The following is a 20,538-nucleotide window of genomic DNA, read 5'->3' on the forward strand; positions in this document are numbered from 1 at the left end:
AATCAGCTGCTACCCATTTTATCACTCGTTCCTCAAAAGACGAGTCTTCTTTAAGCTCTTTTCATCTGACTCGTAAAATATGAAAAGATTGTCGAGTTTTGGCCTTCCAGCTCGTTAAAGCGACCGGAAGAGCTATCCCTCCTCTAGATTTTAATCTTTTTGGACCTGAGGGATTATTGCACAAAAAGATCGAGCGCTTGTTTTGTTCGGCTCGTTAAAACTATCGAAAATTCATCCCTTCTGTATTGTTTTATACTTTTTCGGACTTAAGGGATTAGATGACGAAAAAGGACTTCCGGAGTTAACTTTACGTACCTTTTCAGACTCTCTAAAAATGAAAAGGACCGAGTTATCTTTGTCGTTAGACTCGTTAAAAACATTAATAGCGACAAACTTGTCTTTAGACGAGAACGAGTTTCACTATCGCTAGGCTCGTTAAAACATAGCGATGGGTTTGCCCGAAGGGCAAATTATAGAACAAGCATATGTTATCCTCCTCAAGCTTGACAAAAATAAAGAGGTACTGGTCAGCAATGACTGGGGAAAAATTGGGAAGAAACTCAAAGAACCTTTATTGGTAGCAAGTCGCTCTTGAACATGACACTTCCACTTCGTGCCTGAGTCGGGTTGGGTTGTTTCATTCACCGGTCACATCACCATGGTCTCGCCATACCATCCACCTTTGGGGTAAATGCTACCAATCCATCATATAAGTGTCGCCGATATGTTCAAGAGAAGTCATCCAGAGAAGTCAACCGTGTCCCATCCACTACCATACATTATACTTCATTCTTTCATGACCGCCACCCTGAACCATATATCATCAGATCGTTTTCACCTCCATCAAAATCATTTGCTCCGTTCCGTGTCATTGATGTGGGATTCATTAAGGCCCTCCTTTGATGGATCGCTTCTTGTCGACATCAGCTCATTATCCAAGAAGTTGACCTAGGAACACCCCCTTCAGTACTTTGAAGCTTGCATGCCTCAATGGCAAGTTTCTCACTTCCGGCGACAGGTATACATCAATGACCTTCGACCGAAAGATTTTGCATGGTGTTCGACGCCAAGTCCTTTATTCACACCACGTGAATTGTACTGCAGTACCTTGAGGGTCATTATCATTATCGGTGATTCCTCTCGCGCTTGTTAACAGTTTACATCATTGACTGGTAATCAAGCGATGTCTTTCCATGTTCGACTTCAAAACATTTCTCACATGGATCGACTTGTACTTAGAGTGAAGATCGGACGAGATTGAAGACCCCAGATCTAGTTTCATCCATCCGGGATGCGATATATATTCAGGAAAAATAAAGACATTGACATGTACAGCACTGCAGAACAGATAATCATCCTACCAAAAGGATGATGATTTCATCAGAATCATCAGTCTACCATCAGACGATTGTCTGTCCTATGTACATAAAATGAATTTATGAAGCTGAGCATGGGAATGCCCACCTCAGCTAGATCATGAAAATAGTATGAAAAATAATGTATTGTATTGTATCTTATTACAGGTCTCCTCCCAGCATTGAAAGAACTTCGGATCCTCCTAATAAAGCATTTCACCCGATAAACGGCCTCATACTTTAGGGGGCAACTGTTATAGACATTTTTGTGCCTTACAGCTTTGAGCATGAAATGTCCATAATCCAAGGGATCCAAAGTCCCTAAAAGTGTTGTTCCTGCCCCTAAAGGAACAAGGTCAACCAATGAAAGCTTCTCCCAGAAGTTCTCCACCAAAAACCACTCAGAACTAGTCAAATCAGGATCAATTCAGAAGCTCCACTAGCTGCCTGTGTTGCAAAGCACCCAAATACACTGGCTAGGTGCGTTTCAATGCATTTGAATGCACTACCCAGGTGCGTTGAGCGGGAAATGACAAGTGGCAGAGTCATTCAACGAGGTGGAAAGACCATGGAAGCTTCCAGAATCTTCTCCAATGACACTTGCCTCACTGAATTCGACCAAGTGATGAGTAAGAGGCTCTCAGTCTCCAAGTGGAAGCAAGAACTGACAGAGAGAAGCCACAAGTCAAAACATAAGCTGACTCATCCTCTCTGCTTACATCTATATATGGATCCCTCATCCCAGAGATCAAGAGGCTGGAATTTTGTACTTTGCAGAGAATTGTTGTTGGTTTGAGATTGAGATTAGTACATTGGGTGATTTATGCTTTGTTGGAGGAGAGGAAGGGATTCCTTTGCTGGGAGGTAGATGCTGGATCGGTACTCACTTGGTTGTATCTCCTCTTGGACTTTCTTATCATATCAATAAAATTATTTGAGTTTCTCCTACATGTTGTGTATCAATGATGTTTTGTTATATTTGCATGTTTATCTTAATCTGATCCTGAGCTTTTTATGAATGTATATCTATATCTTCGTGTAGTTTCTCTCTCTTGTGATCTTGCAGGAATTCAGTGAAGTTGGGCCGGTAAAGGAGCAGGGAGCTGGGAGCTATTGAAGAGAGGAGCGATTGGATCAACAAACTAGCGAAAGACACAGGTTAGTTACATCCTTTCTCCTCATTTACATTTCATAAAGAAGAATACTCAAGTAGTTTTCCTTGTTTGTTGCTAAGGCACTATCACACCTTAGAGTGGGATAGGGGCGTTCTGAATAGATACTTTTCCCAACAACAGCAACGACCTGCAAGAAAATTGTAGTCTCACCTGAAGTGGTTATGGGGGGATGTAGAACCACATTTCCGCAAGCAAAGGGATATGCATGTTGTTGTGTCCATGTATTTACTTATGTTTTCTACCTTCCTATAACTTCACATACATGAATAACCTCACACTGATGATTAACTTTATAGAATTAACTTTATCGCATCAAATAACATAAAATAGTGTACCATGCATTCTTTCGACCAATTCAGTAAAAATCATGCATAATGACAATAACAACAACAAAGAATGAACACAGAAATATACACAATACTTTGCCAACACTTCTTCTTTATTAATAATGATCTTCAATACATTGTCTTCTTCGACCTGTGCACCCAGATACAAGTGGTCTGCACACTCAGCTACAGACTCCTCCAAGTCTTTGTGCACTTAGTTGCGGAGCCTTCCCCAAAACTACAAAATATAGATAGAGAATACAAACGATATTTTCTTCTATCATCATGATCAATTACAAAGTATTACATCTCCTTATATACATTACATCATTACAAAAAACATGGTCCATATACCATGGATTCAACAAAACCATGACTAATACCTGAAACTTGTTACAAAATAAGGGGCTTTGACCCATCCTAAAGCCCCTAAAACATTGCATGATGAATAAAACTTTGCCATCTAGGCGCACCCCGCTCCTCAAAATGCGGATTCCTTGGCCCAAAACTTGGACAAAGTTGGGTTGCACCCAACAGGCCCCCAACACTCACCCGTGACTCGTCCCGAGTCGCTCAACTGTGATTCCTTTGATATTCGTTGCAATTTCATTGTATATTGCATTATACTACTGGACTCTCTCTGCCATTTGTTTCTTGTGTTTGCTCATCTCTTCCAGCAATGCCTTTGTGGTTGGGCCAACAGCCTTCTGCAGTATCTTTGCCTCCCTTTTCTTTAATTCTTTGAGCCTGTCGTCCACTGCGTGAGACAGATTGAGCACCTCATCCTTCCATGGTTGAGTCCTTTCTTGTAATATTTTCTCCTTTCTCTGGAGCTCATCTATCTGATTTTGGAGGTTCATCCCCTCAGTAATGTTGGTGAGTCTCTGCAAGAATAGTAAGGTCTTTACAGCTGCCAGGATCTTGTTGCATTTCTTCTGCTTCACCTGTAATTATTCCTCGATTTTTTTCATGTTTGTATCCTCCTGCAATGAGGTCCAAATCTACATCGTGTCATCCAATAGCTTCCCGTAGTCCACCATTGTGTCAGAGATGCCTTTAAATGCTGCCTTTAAATATTTTTGTCTCTCCTCCCGTACTTTCGCTGGTGTGGTTGGATGCAGTCTTATTTGTAGCTCTGATAAATGCACTTCATAATCAAATTTGAGCTTCGCCAATGTATTCTTTGATTCCTTGACCGCGAGGGTGAGCTTCGCAACCTTTTATGTTGGTGGTTCCTCATCACCAATATTCACATTTGGGACTATGCTACAACTCTCTTGGACAGATTTCTACAACTGCTCTTATCGTTGAATTGCATCATCTATGTCCTTAGACACCTCCTCCAACGTCTTCTTCAATGCAGCTTTCTCCTTTTCCTTCTTCATTTTCATCACGAGGTTCGTTGCTCTCACTCCTTTAGCTCAATTGTTAGACTTTGATTGATTTCGTGCAACATCTGAATGGGCAGTGCGACAATATTTATGCTAAAATTCTTCCATACTTTAGCTCGCTCTTTGTCCTCCAGTGCGTACCAGTGAAGTGCCCCAGCTAGAACCTACATAATTCTAACACCAAATTATGTTTATGTCCTTTGCTCTTCCTGTAGTGATTGAGATATTTGTTCTGGTTCTTTTGATACTTGCGGAAACTCCTTCAGCTTTGTGATGCCTTTTTGTACTTCAGTAAATATAGTTCTATATCGATTATCAATTATGTCCCAGGTATCCACCGTGATCTCTTGGATCTTCTCTCAGATCTTGTCGATGTCCCCATCAGTGAGGAAAAGCATTTCTATACCCTTGGACTTAACCGCCTTATGCTTTTTCCTCTTGCATATCACAGTTGTGTCTCTTCTTCTGACAATGAAAGGCGACTCCTCTGATACTCCTACATCACTAAGGGGATCCTCATGCTCCTACTCAGTTTCCTTTGCTTCCACCTCTCCATCCTTTCCACTTGTACTTGCATCCTGCGGGGTACCCTTCTTTGTTCCAACTGATCCACCTAGTGGAGTCATTCATTCTTCTGGCCATTGTTGTACTACAATGAGAAAATCATCTTTAGTCACTAAGTATGGAAATGGGTGCCATGTCTCAGTTGGGTCCTTCGTCGCCTTCACATAAGCTTTGTGGAAGTCTGCTTTGAAATCTGCAATGTGACAATATTGCTTATACAAACTAGGTGACAGCCTTGGATTTTGATTCACCACCATGTGTAGATCCATTTCCATCACCATAAAGAAAATCCTATTTTATGTTGCGTGTGTCAGCTCCTTAGAAAACTAGAGGGTGGCATACCTTTCTACCTCACAAACATCCACCTCGACAAATGGAAATTGTGAGTCTTCTAGTTCTTTCCACGTGATCAGTGCGATGAGTATTAACAGCCAAGCATAGTGGAATGGTTTCCCTTCTTCTTGTGCTTCCCTGCAGTCTATCAAAAATTCCTCGCACATTTATGCAACCCTGTTAAAATGGACTCCTGTGCTACACTATGCAGCCAAAGATACTACAGTTGCAGGCACCTCATTGGCCCTGCACTTCCTCATTATCTTTCCTACTAAGATGTGCGCGGTAAAACGCACTCCTTGGTCATCAATGGAGTTGATGTCATATCCCCGTGACTTCTTCACTGAGCTGAACTTTTCCTTCATCATTTGTGCCATCTCCTTATCCTTATTCTTTCCCACAAATTATTCTATCAGTATTTTCCCTGATGAGGCAACACAGTGTTTTTTCTAATTAACATCTCATCACTTGCGATCCTCGTCCCTAACCAAATGTATCTGTCATGCACCAGTACGAGGAGTTTCCACACACAGAATGTACTATTTGTGCTTTGACCGAAGTGTGGCACATTCATCATGTTCAAGAGTCATGATCTATGCAATCTTACTGCCCACTAGAACGGTTCCAGCCTCATGACTCCACTGTATGGGTACCAAACCTGCTCTAGATTCCTACTTGGTTCAAACTGAGGGTATCTTCTTCGATAATTAAAGTCCCAGTCTTCCATTTTTAGCTAGGGGATCCTCCCCAACACTTCACCCTCAAACGAAACTTCCTTCGGCAACAACGGAGTGAACATGTCCAACATTCCATCCTTGGGCTCCTTAACTATCTTGGCATTTGGTTTTCTTGGTGGCATGTACAGTGGGAGAGTAGCGGGAATCTCTTCATCCTCTGCCTGCATGCATTGAAACTTAGCCTCTTCTTTGTTATCATTGATATGTTGAGGCACCTTCTGTTGTATCGGCCTCTTTCCTTTTTGCATTGATTTCTTCCCCTTACCTTCTTTTTTATTCGTGCAGACTTTCGTCTGTGTTTTCTTCTTCGAGGATGTTCTGAGTTCCACCCCAGAGACCTCAGTTGATCTCTTCTCCTGCTTCTTCTGTGGTTGTGGTTTTGTGGACACTTGCTTTCTTGGCGACCTCTAGCATCTTGGGGACATGGGTACCTTTGCTCCTTGTGCCTCCATAATACCTGCTAATCCTTTCTTTGCAAATATTCCAACAAGTTCTTCAAAACTCCTCTCAAACATACAGTAGCTCTCTTCTATGCAATTTATCAATTTTTCCAGACATCAAAGTGTCAAATGTGGCATGGGATGTGGTTTTTATAACAAATTTTAATTCCAGCCTCATGATTGCTTCAATATTTTCTCATTTAATGCAGGGATGGGGCTAGATACAACCAGTTGTGCTTCATAAATTCTATTTTCCCGCGTCCCTTAACGGCAATTTCCCTTTTAACGGTAGATTTTTCCTTCCAACAGTCATATTTCCAGCCAACTTCGACGAACCCTTCTTCGTGGCATAGTCACCTTTTATTTTTCACATTTCCTTCAAACTTCGTCATATTCGTGAATATCATGCAGTAATCTCCCTTTGGTGAAGTCCCTTTTTGTAGAGTAGTTTATAGTCCAGTTCCCACTTCCAACTGCAGGTGGCACTAAGACTTCGCTCCTTTCAGTTTTTAGTGCGAAGATCCTGGGAAAAAGTTGTCCATGTATATCTTTAATCTATTACCATTCACTTGTCCTGAAATTAGCTGACCATTCAACTTCATGAGTTGAACTGCACCACCATCAAAGATGTGCATGATGATATATGCTCCTAACCAATGTGTTTTAAATTTTCGTGGGAACTTCGTGAATTTGTTGTCATATAATAATACCAGATCTCCTTCTTTGAATGTCTTATTCTTGATATGCATGTCATGTCAGGCTTTCCCCCTTGCTTTCTATACTTGTTGATGGAACCCTTCTATGGACCTGTCTTCTTTTAGAGCTAGTATCTACAACATTCTTTCATTCATAATGTCAGGGTTTGTCATATCTGTGACAGTTGCAATTCTCAAGCTAGGCATAATGTATTCCATAGGAATAACTACCTCTTATCCATATACCAACCTAAATAGTGCATGCCCTGTCAATTTCTTACATGATGTTCTATATTCCCACAACACCGCTGGAATTCTCAAATCCTAGTCATCTTTGTTCACATTTCATACCTTGATTAATGCATTCTCAAGAATATTATTGAAAGCTTCCACTATTCCATTTTCCTGAGGATGATAAGGAGTGCTCTTCTTGTGATAAACCAGGAATTCCTCAATTAGTGCTTCAATAGTCTTTTTCCATAAATGTGTGCCTTGGTCACTCATCAAGATCTTAGAACAGCTAAACCTGGACAGTATATATTCAAAGATGAACTTCGCAACAATTTATGTGATACAATCCTTCACTGGTTGTGCCTCAACCCATCTTGTCAAATAATAAGTTGTAGTCATTATATACCACACACCAGTCTTCTTTCCTGGAGGACTGATAGGTCCAACAAAGTCAATCACCCATTTATCCAAAGCCTTCAAAGTTACTTGTGGCACTAGTGGAATTTCGTCTCTTCTATATGGATTTCTTGTCATTTTACACACATTGCATGCTTGAAAGAATTATTTTGCATCCTTATGTACTATGGCCCACCATAACACAGCTCTCAAGATCTTCTGTGCAATGGATTTTCCTACATAGTGCCCTCCTGTGACTCCTCCATGATCTTTTGTCAGAATACTATGTCATTCATGTTCGGGGAAATATCTGTGCAGTACTTCATCTAGTCCCATTTTGTACAAGTGTCCAGCAATCAATGAGAAATCAGTTGCTCGAATGACCAACTCCTTCTTTTGCTTCATAGTGTACTCTATGGGCACCATTCATGTGGTCATAAACTGAATAATATCCGTGAAGTGATCATCTGCGACTCTAATTGTGAATAGTTGTGCATCAGGCAAGTTATCTTCGATATTTGTGGGTTTTTCTCCTGTCTCTATTCTTGATAGATGATCGGGTCCAACATTCAATTTCCCTATCTTTAATATAACTTTGAAGTCATATTCCTAGAATAATAACAACCATCGACAGATCTTCCTCCTAAAACAGGCTTATTCACCAAATATTTCAGCACAGAATGATCAGTGAACATTTTGAAATGTGCCCCCAACAAGTAGTGCCTAAATTTTTGTAATGCATACAACATAGATAATCCCTCTCTTTTTGTCATGCTATAGTTTTTTTCCACGTTGGATAGTTTTCTGCTTGCAAATACTATGGGATGATCCATTTCCCCTACTCTTGGATGCGATAGCACTACACCCAATGCTATGTAAGATGCATCAACATGTACATGGAACTCCTTCTTCCAGTCTAGGAAAACTAGAATAGGCATAGTTACCATCTTCTCTTTTAGAACATCCAATCTCTTCTGGAACTCTTCACTCCATTGAAAAGCCACATCTTTCTTCCGTAATTTCTCCATCGGTGCAGTGATGATTCACATCTTAAGGCACTTGGCCTACCATTACTTGGCGAAAAACAACAATTGCAAGGCAAGAATCAGGAGCTTGAAAGCAAAGTTGAAAAGGGCATCGAGGAGGCGAAGGGAGCATGATAGACTTCAAATATTGGCTGAGGCTTCCTTGGCCCAACACAATGCTTGATGGAGGAGAATCAGCCCAAATTTCAAAAAAATTGGGGCACTTTTTGCATTTTTGGAATTTTTGGCACTAAAACACAAAAATTTCTGCTCTATGTGCCGCGCCACCCAGCGCTCGCTTTTGATGGAGGCATCATTTTGAGAAAAACTCAACATATTTGGATTTTTCATGAAAAAATATGCATGCTCACAAATGGCCAAGAAATTTTGACAGGTTTTGAGCCCCCAAAAAGGTCAAAAACACCCTAAAAATGGCCTTTCTGCCCCTATTTTGACACACAAGAAGCAGTGTTGGGAGAACTGAGTTTTGGAGGGGCAAATGGAGGCCAAATTGAAAAATTCCACTTGGGTTGGAAAGTAGACAGGCAGAAATTTCCAACAAGCACACTTGGAGTGAATTTGGACACCTAGAAGGCCTACAAAAGTGGGTCCAAACAGGTGCTACGCATAGAGAATCAGACGCGGCGCATAGAGGAAAAATTGCCAGTTTAACCAAGTTTTGCTTTGTTTTTCACCTAGCTTTGGCTAGTTTGACTTTTTCACTTTCCTAATGGAAAATTTGTGATGTAATTTGATGTACATTGATGGATCATGATGTAGATGTGTTAAATTTTCACTTGTAGAGGTAGATTCATCAGTTTAAAGGTTGTTTGAAACTGAATGAATCAGTTCCCTTGTTTCTAGAGGCATGCTGTTCTGTTGCCTAATTTCTAGTTCTCAGTTTAGAATTAGTTGAAACAACTCCTAAACATGTGTGCTTGACCCCTAGAGGCAAGGATGAGCTATGTTTGTCTATATTATGTTTTTTTTCAGTCATTAGCATGGTTGGACTTTTGAGAAGGCCTTGAGCTTCATTGTACACTTATATCAGCATTTTGGCTAAGGAATTGAGACCAAGGTTTGTAGCACTCTTTGGGATCCATGTAGAAATTTGTCTTGGTACAGTACTTTCTTTTGTAATTTTGGATTTGCTTATATATCATGTATTCCATTCTCTATCTGGTTTCTTCTGAACTAAACAAACAAGAGTGTAAGTAGAATCCATTGAAATTGCAGTGCTCTACTTGAAGTTTGCTTTAGTTTCTTGATGTTTTCAGTTGTTTGGGGAGGATCCATGATTTCTCTTGCCCTCTTAAACAACTCACCTATCTATTCCTTCCATCTCATTCAATTTTAAGTGCCAAAAACAATTTCCTACCTTGCCCCATTGAGATCTCTGCAGGACTAAGCCTCAATCCCCGCACCCAAAATTTGTCTTTCCATCTAAGCCAACAAAATCATGATTTTATTCAATCAAACTCTCTTGCACATATACCTAGCCTAAGATCAGTATTTCTATCAGTCATCTCAAGCCCTCATCGATCATAATTTTCTGAGATTGACCCGGAGAGAGCCCTCTCCTGACCTGGTAGGGCTAGCTACCAGGCTGAGCGTGGTTTGATGTTAGCCCTGGATCCTACCTTTTCAGCTTGAGGTAGATTTAGGCACTAACATAGTGGTGACCATACTGGGGAGAAAATATTATTTGTTTGTTAGTGTTCTTGCTTTATAAACTACAGATGGAGCCTGAAGTTAGCCAGGTAGCCTTCGAAATGCTCTTGCTTTGCATTAGCGAAAGTAGATAAAAGTTGCTTCAGTCAATCTCCGGTCTAGTCTTATAAGCTGAACATTTGACTTGCAAATTGCCCCAGTAGCATGTATTAAGTTCGGATCTGATTGTTTATGGTGGACAACGATCAGACACCGGAAAGGCTAAAATCATTCACCTGGCAATTCCAAATTATTTTCGAGATCAGATCCAAAGACTCCACTGGAGGATGAACCCGACCAGCAAAAACATGAAAGGACAATATGGACAGATCAGGTATTCAAGTTGGAATTTTAGCCAAGACATTTTGTTCTTTGTTCTAAATTATTTCTTCTATTTTCCTGAGAATGTCAAGAAGGCTTTGCAAAGTATACTATGCTTAAGAAAAGATCCCAGGCTTGCAGTTGATTCTTTCCCTTTGAAGATTGTGAATACCAAATATTTGCATGCCTTTGAGCTTGATCAAGACCCTTTTTCTTAATCTTGTGTTGACCATCTTCAAACTAATGAACCTCAAGAGACCAAGATTGATTCTATACCTTTTGTACATACCCCTATACCTTGTAAAATTCCAGATCGATACAAGCCTCTGATTTTATCTCCTATATCCCATGCCTTCCCTAAAAATCATGACCTATATCTACCAAGATTTGATGGTGAAAGTGACAATATCACTGCTGAGAGACATGTATTGAATTTTGAGTCCTTTCTTGACTTTTTGAATTTGATGAAGAAGATGTCAGTATTAGGCTTTTTTCTCTTTCTTTTCAAGGCAAAGTCAAGAGTTGGTTCAAAACCCTACCTGATGCGAGCATCTCAGATTTCCAGCAGTTCATCAAAGTCTTCCTCAACAGGTGGGTGGTAAGACAAAACCCTTTCTTGATTATAGAAGAGTATAACCAGTTGAAAATATTGTCAGGGGAGACAGTACAACAGTTTTCTACCACATTTAACAAAGTCTATTTTTCGATGTCGGTTAATATAAGACCTCCTCTTGGATCCGCTCTCTTGCACTACCCGGGTGCCTTTGATCCGGAAATGGAGTTTCTGCTGAGAGAAAGGAACCTTGCAACAGTTGAAGAGATGTAGAACAATGCAGTAGATGTAGAAGCTCATTTGTTGATCAGAAGGGCAAAGTTGAAGGAAGAAGAGATGAAAAACATAGATCCGGAGGAATCGACATCTCTAGAGGTAAAGCTTGACATTTTGGTAAGTGCAGTGGAAGAGATGATGCAGAAGATCACCACAAGGAATGATTATCATGTTCAAGCCCATGGCTCACTAATTGAAGAAGAACAAGTTGCTAATCCAAAACATTTTGTTTCTTATCCCAGTTGTCATAGATCTGATAATGATTGTTTTATAGATCATCTTGGAGAAGAGAGATCTGTTGATATGACATGTATGCTTGATGATGTGTTTTATACTGATGATTTGCCTCAGTTTGATCAGTATGATGATGATTATGTTCTCCAAACAGAAGCTAATCTTGCAGACAAACCAGCAGCTAGTTTGTGGGAGGAAGAAGTTCACTTTCAGTAGCCCGAATACAATGATCAGTCGTTGCATATCAGCTATGGAAGTGAGGAGGAAAGTGAAGCAAATTTTGAAGTAAGTGAAGGATCTTTGCCTTTTTGTTTTGATTCGTTTCAGTTCATCAGAGACAACATTCATGCAATCAGAAATCAACTGTCGACAAGTTTTGATCTGAACCTTTTTGAGGGCAACGAAATCCTTGTTCAAGACTTCTCATATCCATATTTTCAGCCCCCGAATGCCATTGATTGTAAAGTTGCAGATGAAGACTTGGAAGCTGGAACGTATGATCAAATGATGCAAGATGATTCCGTACCTTTCTGTTTTGAATCATTTCAGTTTTTGAAGGAAAATTTGCATAGAACATTTTCAGTAAAGGATGAGCAGCCTGTAGGAAATCATGGAATCTCATCGGAACCAATAGAAAATGGGTTGCAGCAGTCTTTTCATGTTTTTCATGATCCAATAGCTGATGTGTTGGATGATGTCTGCAGTCAAAGTCCTTCCCAATTGACTATATGTGAGCTTGACAAAAGTATTGATACAAACTTGATCCGGAAGCCGGTCTCTTTGTCATTTTCAGCAGGAGTCTCGTCACAAATCTCAAATCAAAGATTGCATTCATGGTATGAAGAGAAGAGAAGTAATTCATTAGATGAGCTAAGTCTCAGTGTACATGAATTTCAAGATCTTTATGCAGTGTTTTTGGAGGCGGATAGAGAATCTATAGTACTCAACGGATCTATTCACAAGTTTTCATGGGAGTTGCCTTTCAGTAGTTCTCTCTTGTTGTTCATAAGCAAGCACTTGTGGAGAATTCAAACATCAGCAGGAATACTTACTTGGTTTGCATTGGTTGTTTCATTTCACTTGATCAGGTAATGAATGAAACTGTTAGAGTAGGTTTTTATGAATAAGCTCTACTTTGAGCATTATTTTCTAGTTTGTCGGTTGTGTTTAAGTATCAAGTCAGTTTTTAGTTGAGTGAGAGTCAATTTGTGTCGTCGAGTCATCAGTTTTCAGTCATGCATTGCAGCTTGAGTTTTTGACTCCATTTCCCAATAGATAGGGCACTAGTCTGCTCTCCCAAAGATCTGCCATTCTTGGCACCTCCAAGGAGCTACCATCCCCATTGGAGCCAATGTTAGTGTCAGTCTTTGCAGCCTTCCTCCAGTGATCAATCATTCTCTTACAAAGTGATTTTAAGGTTTCAAGGTCAAATTTTGTCATTTCAGTGAGTCTTCAAACAAAATTTGGTCACTAGGTATTAGGTCTAGGGTTTTTTTTCACTCCTTTCAAATTTGTCCAAATGTCGGTCCATGTCACCATTCGGATGAGTGTACCATCATTCAGAGGGTTGTCATCATCATGTCAGGTTCCAATGGGTCATTTCACACCTTGTTCATGCTTTAGTTGCGCCTAGGTAAGGTTCATTTCCTTCTCCTAGGGTTTTGAAGGCAATTTCTCTTGGATGGTCAAATCATCAGCAAAACTTGTATCCTAATGTTCATACACCTTCCCCTATCCTTAATGTACCTTATTAAACACTTTCCATCACTGAGATCCCTCGAATTCCTCATTTTTGCACAAAGCCTAATTTCTTGCTACAACTTGGCAATTTTCTAGGCTAGACTTGCGTTTTTCCCTTTTGGACCCCTTCCCCTGACTCAATCTTTGAAATTCCACTTTTCACTGCTTCCTAGCATCTCTCCCTACTTCCCAAAATTTTCTCAAGAATTTAGAAGACACTTAACCCCTTCATTTCGCTTCATTTCGACAAATCCCCTGTTCCACACATCGGGATAGGTTTTACTCCAATGATGTTTCTGAGAAAGAAAATATGAATTTGGGAAAAATGAGAGACTTTTTTGTCCATAATAGGTCAAGGAAGAAACACCTCCTTCACTTTTTACACAGGTGTCATGGTTTCAGGGAAATGTCAAAAATACAGTTGCCTCAGGAGAATTAATGCACCTCTAAAGTGACCTTGGGAAAATCATTTTTTCTCCTATCTTGGTTAGAAAAATGACTTTCTTGATGAGTCCAATGATAACTAGACACAAATATCTTTCCAATGAGCTATCATGAGCTCAATTTGGAGTTGAGGAAGACCTCAAAAGTTGACTGCAACAGAACTCTGTCTTTAGGTAGCCTCATTCTACACATTTTAACCAGTCTTGGGAGATTTGATTTTTGACAAGAAAAATGAATTCCAAATTGAAAAATTATAGTTGGGTTAGAAATTAGACTCAATAACCTTTCCAACTAGCTATCATGTGCCCAATTTGGACACCGGGAAGGCCTCCAAAAGTCTCCTTCAAAATGCGCTACGCATAGGGTTTGGAGGCGCGACGCGTTGGGTTTATGGCACGGCGCATAGAGCTGGAAGCCTGATTTCACTCACAAACTCTCCCAAATTGAAAAATTTGCTCAATATTCTTGTGTTCAAGTAATTTAACACCTCCATATTTCCAATTTATGAGTTTCCATCAGTGTTTATGGTGTTTCAATAGGTTAAAAACAAAACCCTAGTTCCTTGCAAAGTTGTGTTGAGAAAATTGCCTAGGGTTTGCAAAATTGCAGTTTGCCGTTGTATCCCCATTTTCATTTTTCTCTCACTACACTTCACTCATATTACTTTCCCTCTCCCTTTTCATTCACACTCACCTATCCCTTTATCCCTAAAACTAAAAACCCTAATACCTAATCCCACTATTCCCAAACCCTAATTGCTATCCCAAAGCCTAAATATTATTCCCTAAACCCTTTCATTCCCCAAAACCTTACAGCTAGCCTCAAATCCTCCCCTCATCAGTCCCACTCATCCATGGAACTCAAAAACATGCAAGCAACCGGCAAGTTGCTAAGAGAAGGAAAACCAAGTCGACAACACTTGAAAGGGAAATTCAAGTTGAGCGTGAATCTTGGCTTGAGAGGACAAACTTGCACTTGGGAAAGGATGCTAGAGAAGGCCAACAAAGAGAAGACATTTTTGAGGCACATGGCCTACCATTACTTGGCAAAAAACAAAAGTTGCAAGGCAAGAATCAGGAGCTTGAAAGCAAAGTTGAAAAGGGCATCGAGGAGGCGAAAGGAGCATGATAGACTTCAGATATTGGCTGAGGATTCCTTGGCCCAACACAATGCTTGATGGAGGAGACTCAGCCCAAATTTCAAAAAATTTGGGACACTTTTTGCATTTTTGGAATTTTTGGCACTAAAACACAGAAATTTCTACTCTATGCGTTGCGCCACCCGTCACTCGCTTTTGATGGAGGCATCATTTTGAGAAAAACTCAGCATATTTGGATTTTTCATGAAAAAATATGCATGCTCACAAATGGCCAAGAAATTTTGACAGGTTTTGAGCCCCCAAAAAGGTCAAAAACACCCTAAAAATGGCCTTTCTGCCCCTATTTTGACACACAAGAAGCAGTGTTGGGAGAATAGAGCTTTGGAGGGGCAAATGGATGCCAAATTGAAAAATTCCACTTGGGTTGGAAAGTAAACAGGTATACCTTTCCAACAAGCACACTTAGAGTGAATTTGGACACCGGGAAGGCATCCAAAAGTGGGTCTAATATGCATAGAGAATCAGGCGCGGCGCATAGAGGAAAAATTGCCAGTTTGACCATGTTTTGCTCTGTTTTTCGCCCAGCTTTGGCTAGTTTGACTTTTTCACTTTACTAATGGCAAATTTGTGATGTAATTTGATGTACATTGATGGATCATGATGTAAATATGTTAAATTTTCACTTGTAGAGGTAGATTCATCAGTTTAAAGGTTTTTTGACACTGAATGAATCAGTTCCCTTGTTTCTAGAGGCATGTTGTTCTGTTGCCTAATTTCTAGTTCTCAGTTTAGAATTAGTTGAAACAGCTCCTAAACATGTGTGCTCGACCCCTAGAGGCAAGGATGAGCTATGTTTTTCTATATTGTGTTGTTTTTAAGTCATTAGCATGGTTGGACTTTTGAGAAAGCCTTGAGCTTCATTGTACACTTATATCAGCATTTTGGCTAAGGAATTGAGACCAGGGTTTGCGGAACTCGTTGGGATCCATGTGGCAATTTGTCTTGGTACAGTTCTTTCTTTTGTAATTGTGAATTTGCTTATATTTCATGTATGCCATTCTCTATCTGGTTTCTTCTGAACTAAACAAACAAGAGTGTAAGTAGAATCCATTGAAATTGCAGTGCTCTACTTGAAGTTTGCTTTAGTTTCTTGATGTTTTCAACTGTTTGGGGAGGATACATGATTTCTCTAGCCCTCTTCAACACCTCACATGTCTATTCCTTCCATCTCATTCAATTTTAAGTGCCAAAAACAATTGCCTACCTTGCCCCATTGAGATCTCTGCAGGACTAAGCCTCAATCCCCGCACCCAAAATTTGTCTTTCCATCTAAGCCAACAAAATCATGATTTTATTCAATCAAACTCTCTTGCACATATACCTAGCCTAAGATCAGTATTTCTATCAGTCATCTCAAGCCCTCATCGATCATAATTTGCTGAGATTGACCCGGAGAGAGCCCTCTCCTGACCTGGTAGGGCTAGCTACTAGGCTGAGCGTGGTTTGATGTTGGCCTTGGATCCTACCTTTTCAACCTGAGGTAGATTTAGGCACTAACATAGTGGCGACCATACTGGGGAGAAAATATTATTTGTTTGTTAGTGTTCTTGCTTTATAAACTACAAATGGAACCTGAAGTTAGCCAGGTAGCCTTCGAAATGCTCTTGCTTTGCTCTTGCTTTGTAAGCATGAACAAGGATAATTTTAGGGGCGAATGTTCGCCCTTTGGCAAAATTAAGGGGTTTTAAATTTTTAGTGGGCGAATATTTTGTATCATAGTACATTTTTACAAATCACCTCAAATAGCCCACCTTATTTTAAGGGAGAGGGTAAAAAAGGTAAATTTAGCCCTTGAAATTAGGACTTACAACCTTCCATTCGCCCATTTTCAAGAATAGGTTTTATTTAAGTGAATCCATTCACCCATTTTCAAGAATAGGTTTTATTTAAGTGAATCATATGGGCCAAATACCATATTTATAAAAGAGGTATGGTAAATAAATAAAACATTTTTTATATTTACTCCATAAGTCACCTTATATACATGTAATGGTGTAAACAAATAAAAATATAAGTAAAGTGGAGGTATGGTAAATAAATAAAACGTATTTTTATACTTACTCAAACGGTATGGTAAATAAATAAAAATATAAATAAACTAGACGTATCGTAAATAATAAAACCTCTTTTTATATTTAGTCCATAACCCTCGTTCTATTTATGAAGGCTCAAGAAAGAGGTTTTATTTAAGTGAATCCTATGGGCCAAATACCATATTTGTAAAAGAGGTATGGTAAATTAATAAAAATATAAATAAACGAGAGGTATGGTAAACAAATAAAACATTTTTTTTATATTTACTCCATAAGTCACCTTATATTTAGGGACACTCAAAAAATGGGTTATATTTAGGTGAAACCTATGGCCAAAATACTATGGGACAAATACCATGGACTAGATTGTTATTAATACCATGCAAAAAACCATTATTAACCCTAATATTAGAATTAATAAAAAAAAAAAAAATGGCACATGGTATTGACCCATGGTATTCACCAAAATGGCACATGGTATTGACCCATGGTATTCACCTGGAATGTAGCCTATTTAAATGGGGGAATTAAACCAGCATGTAGCCTATGCTAAGATTCACTAGGACTTTACAAAGTTTTATTATTTAGTGAAAGACTCGCGAAGATCTTACAAGATTTTATAATTGAGTAAAATATTCGCCATGCCTGGTGAGAGATTCGCCAAAAAATTATATATACATATTATATTATTGATAAAATCGCCTTCCATTTTTCCTATATACCATGGAGATTCGCCCATTTATTATATTTATAAATTTAGGGGGGGTTCTTAAAATTTTCCCTGAGCATGAATCATTCAATTTCCTTAAGTCAACACAAATTACGATTTCCCCTTTTTCCTTCTTTTCCTGAACCACCATGGGACTTACCCATTCAGACTCTTCGACAGGTTCAATTATCCCAACTTTTAACATTTTGTCTAATTCTTCTTTCACCTTCTCCTTGTATTTTGGATTCAGTCTATAAGGTCTCTACTTCACAGGCTTCGCATCTGGTGTTAACACAAAAAATTGATCATCTAGCCATAATTTACTAGATGGATCGAAGTACACCATGTAGGGCCAATTTTACCATAGTAAAATTGCTTTTATTGTGAGAAATTACTTAATAAACCACATTTTTTAAGTAACTTATAATTAAACCCATGAAGAATAATTAAATAAATCACTATTTATTTAATTATATTCTAGGAATAATTAATTGAACCATTGTTTAATTAATATTCCTTGTCACATTTGACCCAATTACGAGAAATAGATATATAAATCATTAATTATCTTATTTTTCTCTAGGAATAATTAATTAATCACTAATTAGTTATTATTCCTTGTCAAGTTTAACCAAGTCCCTTAGGAATAATTAAATAAATCATTATTTGTTTATTATTCCTTAACCATATTCCTTGAGATGATAAATAAATCATTTATTTATTTATTATTTCTAAATAAAAGTTTAGATACTTTTTCCCTCCAAACCAAATATTATAAAATATTCCAAATGGTTAATTCTAGAATGGGGTTAATAATATTTTATTATTTCTCATTATTCGAGGATAACCTAATATTTTGTTATAAATAGAAGGGTTTTTCATTCATTCTTCACTTTCGATTATTTTCATTGTTGCACTCACTATTGCAGCTATGATTATTATCACTGTCGCACACCATCTTGTTTTTCATTTGAGTTCTCATTGAGCTCAAACATTTTGTTTGTTGGGTTTTACACATTATAGAGGAGAGAGACTCTACAAAAGCTAAAGACATTGAGGATATCCAACAACCCATCCCATAGAGGGGGATTGGTAACATTATGTATTCCCTTCACAGTGTTGTTTAATAAAATATATTCTTTATATATCTGGTTTCCATTGGATTATTGGAGTTATTTATGCTTATTTTACTATTCCATTTTGTTGTTTAACTATGTCTATGACATAGGTCATGGATCTGGCAGGTTTTGTTTTGATCATTTGTTGTAGATCTACACTTTTTAATAGCCATTTTTATTGTTAGGTTTGTCTTTCATCCACATCCTAAAGTAGTTTCTTTTCGTACAATTCAAGAATAATTTTACATAACATCCGGCTTCAGAGGAGTCCTCATGACTCCCAAATCTCCTAATATGCCCTCATATCTAATAACTTAGTAGGGAACAACTCCTGATATTCATGCAAGAGATCTGTTAACTTGTTGGTTGTGAATTCATCCCATCAATCTCCTATTGTTGTGTATTTTGGTTCAGCCTATGACCCTATATTCACCTTCCTCGTCTTTGTAGAAATTCCCACTGTAGATCACCTGATAATGCAATATACTAAAGCAAAATACTTGATCTACTTCTACAAACAAACTTCCAGAAGCTTAATCAATTATGAACAAGATCAATTAGAACACATATAACAGAGAATGAGAAAGCAATCACACATGAACACAGAAGAATACTCTGGGGAAAGCCTCAGCTAAAAACCCTGATCTCTGTATTATCATACAAGTGGAAATATCTCAAGATTACACAAAGGTTTAGCTCACAAGTTATCCAGATCTCCGTACAATCCCTCAATACAGCTCACAGACTGAATAGACACAACATATGCCTTCCTCCAAGCCTCCTATTTCCTTGCACAGTTTCTCCTAGGGTCCAATGTTGCCACCTGTGTGAATTCCCACATCACACACTCATCAAAACTCAAAAATAACTGCGCAATCCTCAAGGAATGAATTCCTTCTGCACGCAAGAGATATTCTCAATGGAATATTCCTACAACCGATAGTACACTGTCCCATCATCTGATCTCAACTGGGTCTCTGACTGAACTGACATGCATGAGTTATTTATGAGAGAATATTCAGTTATCTGAAGTGCATTAGTTACATGCATGCATGCATTAACTAACTGAACTCACAATCAGTTCCACAAATTGTTGGAACTAATCTAACTGGACTTAACTCAGTTAACTGAGCTAACTAATTACAACTCAAAGTACAACTCATTCTGATCTCCTTAATCAAGGGATAACTTCCTCAATCAAAGGGGAAACTATTGCATGTCTTCACATAGACTTCATGTTTGAATTTCTACAACTAATTAACTCAAGATGAATTAATCAATAATTTTACAAACTGCTGCTAAGATCAAATTCGAATTTTAATTCTCAATTTTAGTATAGGGACTAACTAAAATTGGAATGTATCCTGAAATGCTATTTATAGTAGTGCTATTTTTAGCACTTCTATTTTTAGCATTTCTTGTTGCTATTTTCAACAGTCTTCAATGGCTTCGCTATATCAGGCATCTCCATCTCAAGTCTATTTACTTCGCGATGACCTTATGACTCTTTCATGTCAATGTTGTGAGGATCTTCATCCTCTTCGACAGTGAAATTATAGCATTCCATTACATT

Source organism: Pinus tabuliformis, chromosome X (assembly GCF_031772625.1).
Source record: "Pinus tabuliformis cultivar Carrire ecotype Pingquan chromosome X, CPIR1, whole genome shotgun sequence".
Taxonomy (NCBI): domain Eukaryota; kingdom Viridiplantae; phylum Streptophyta; class Pinopsida; order Pinales; family Pinaceae; genus Pinus; species Pinus tabuliformis.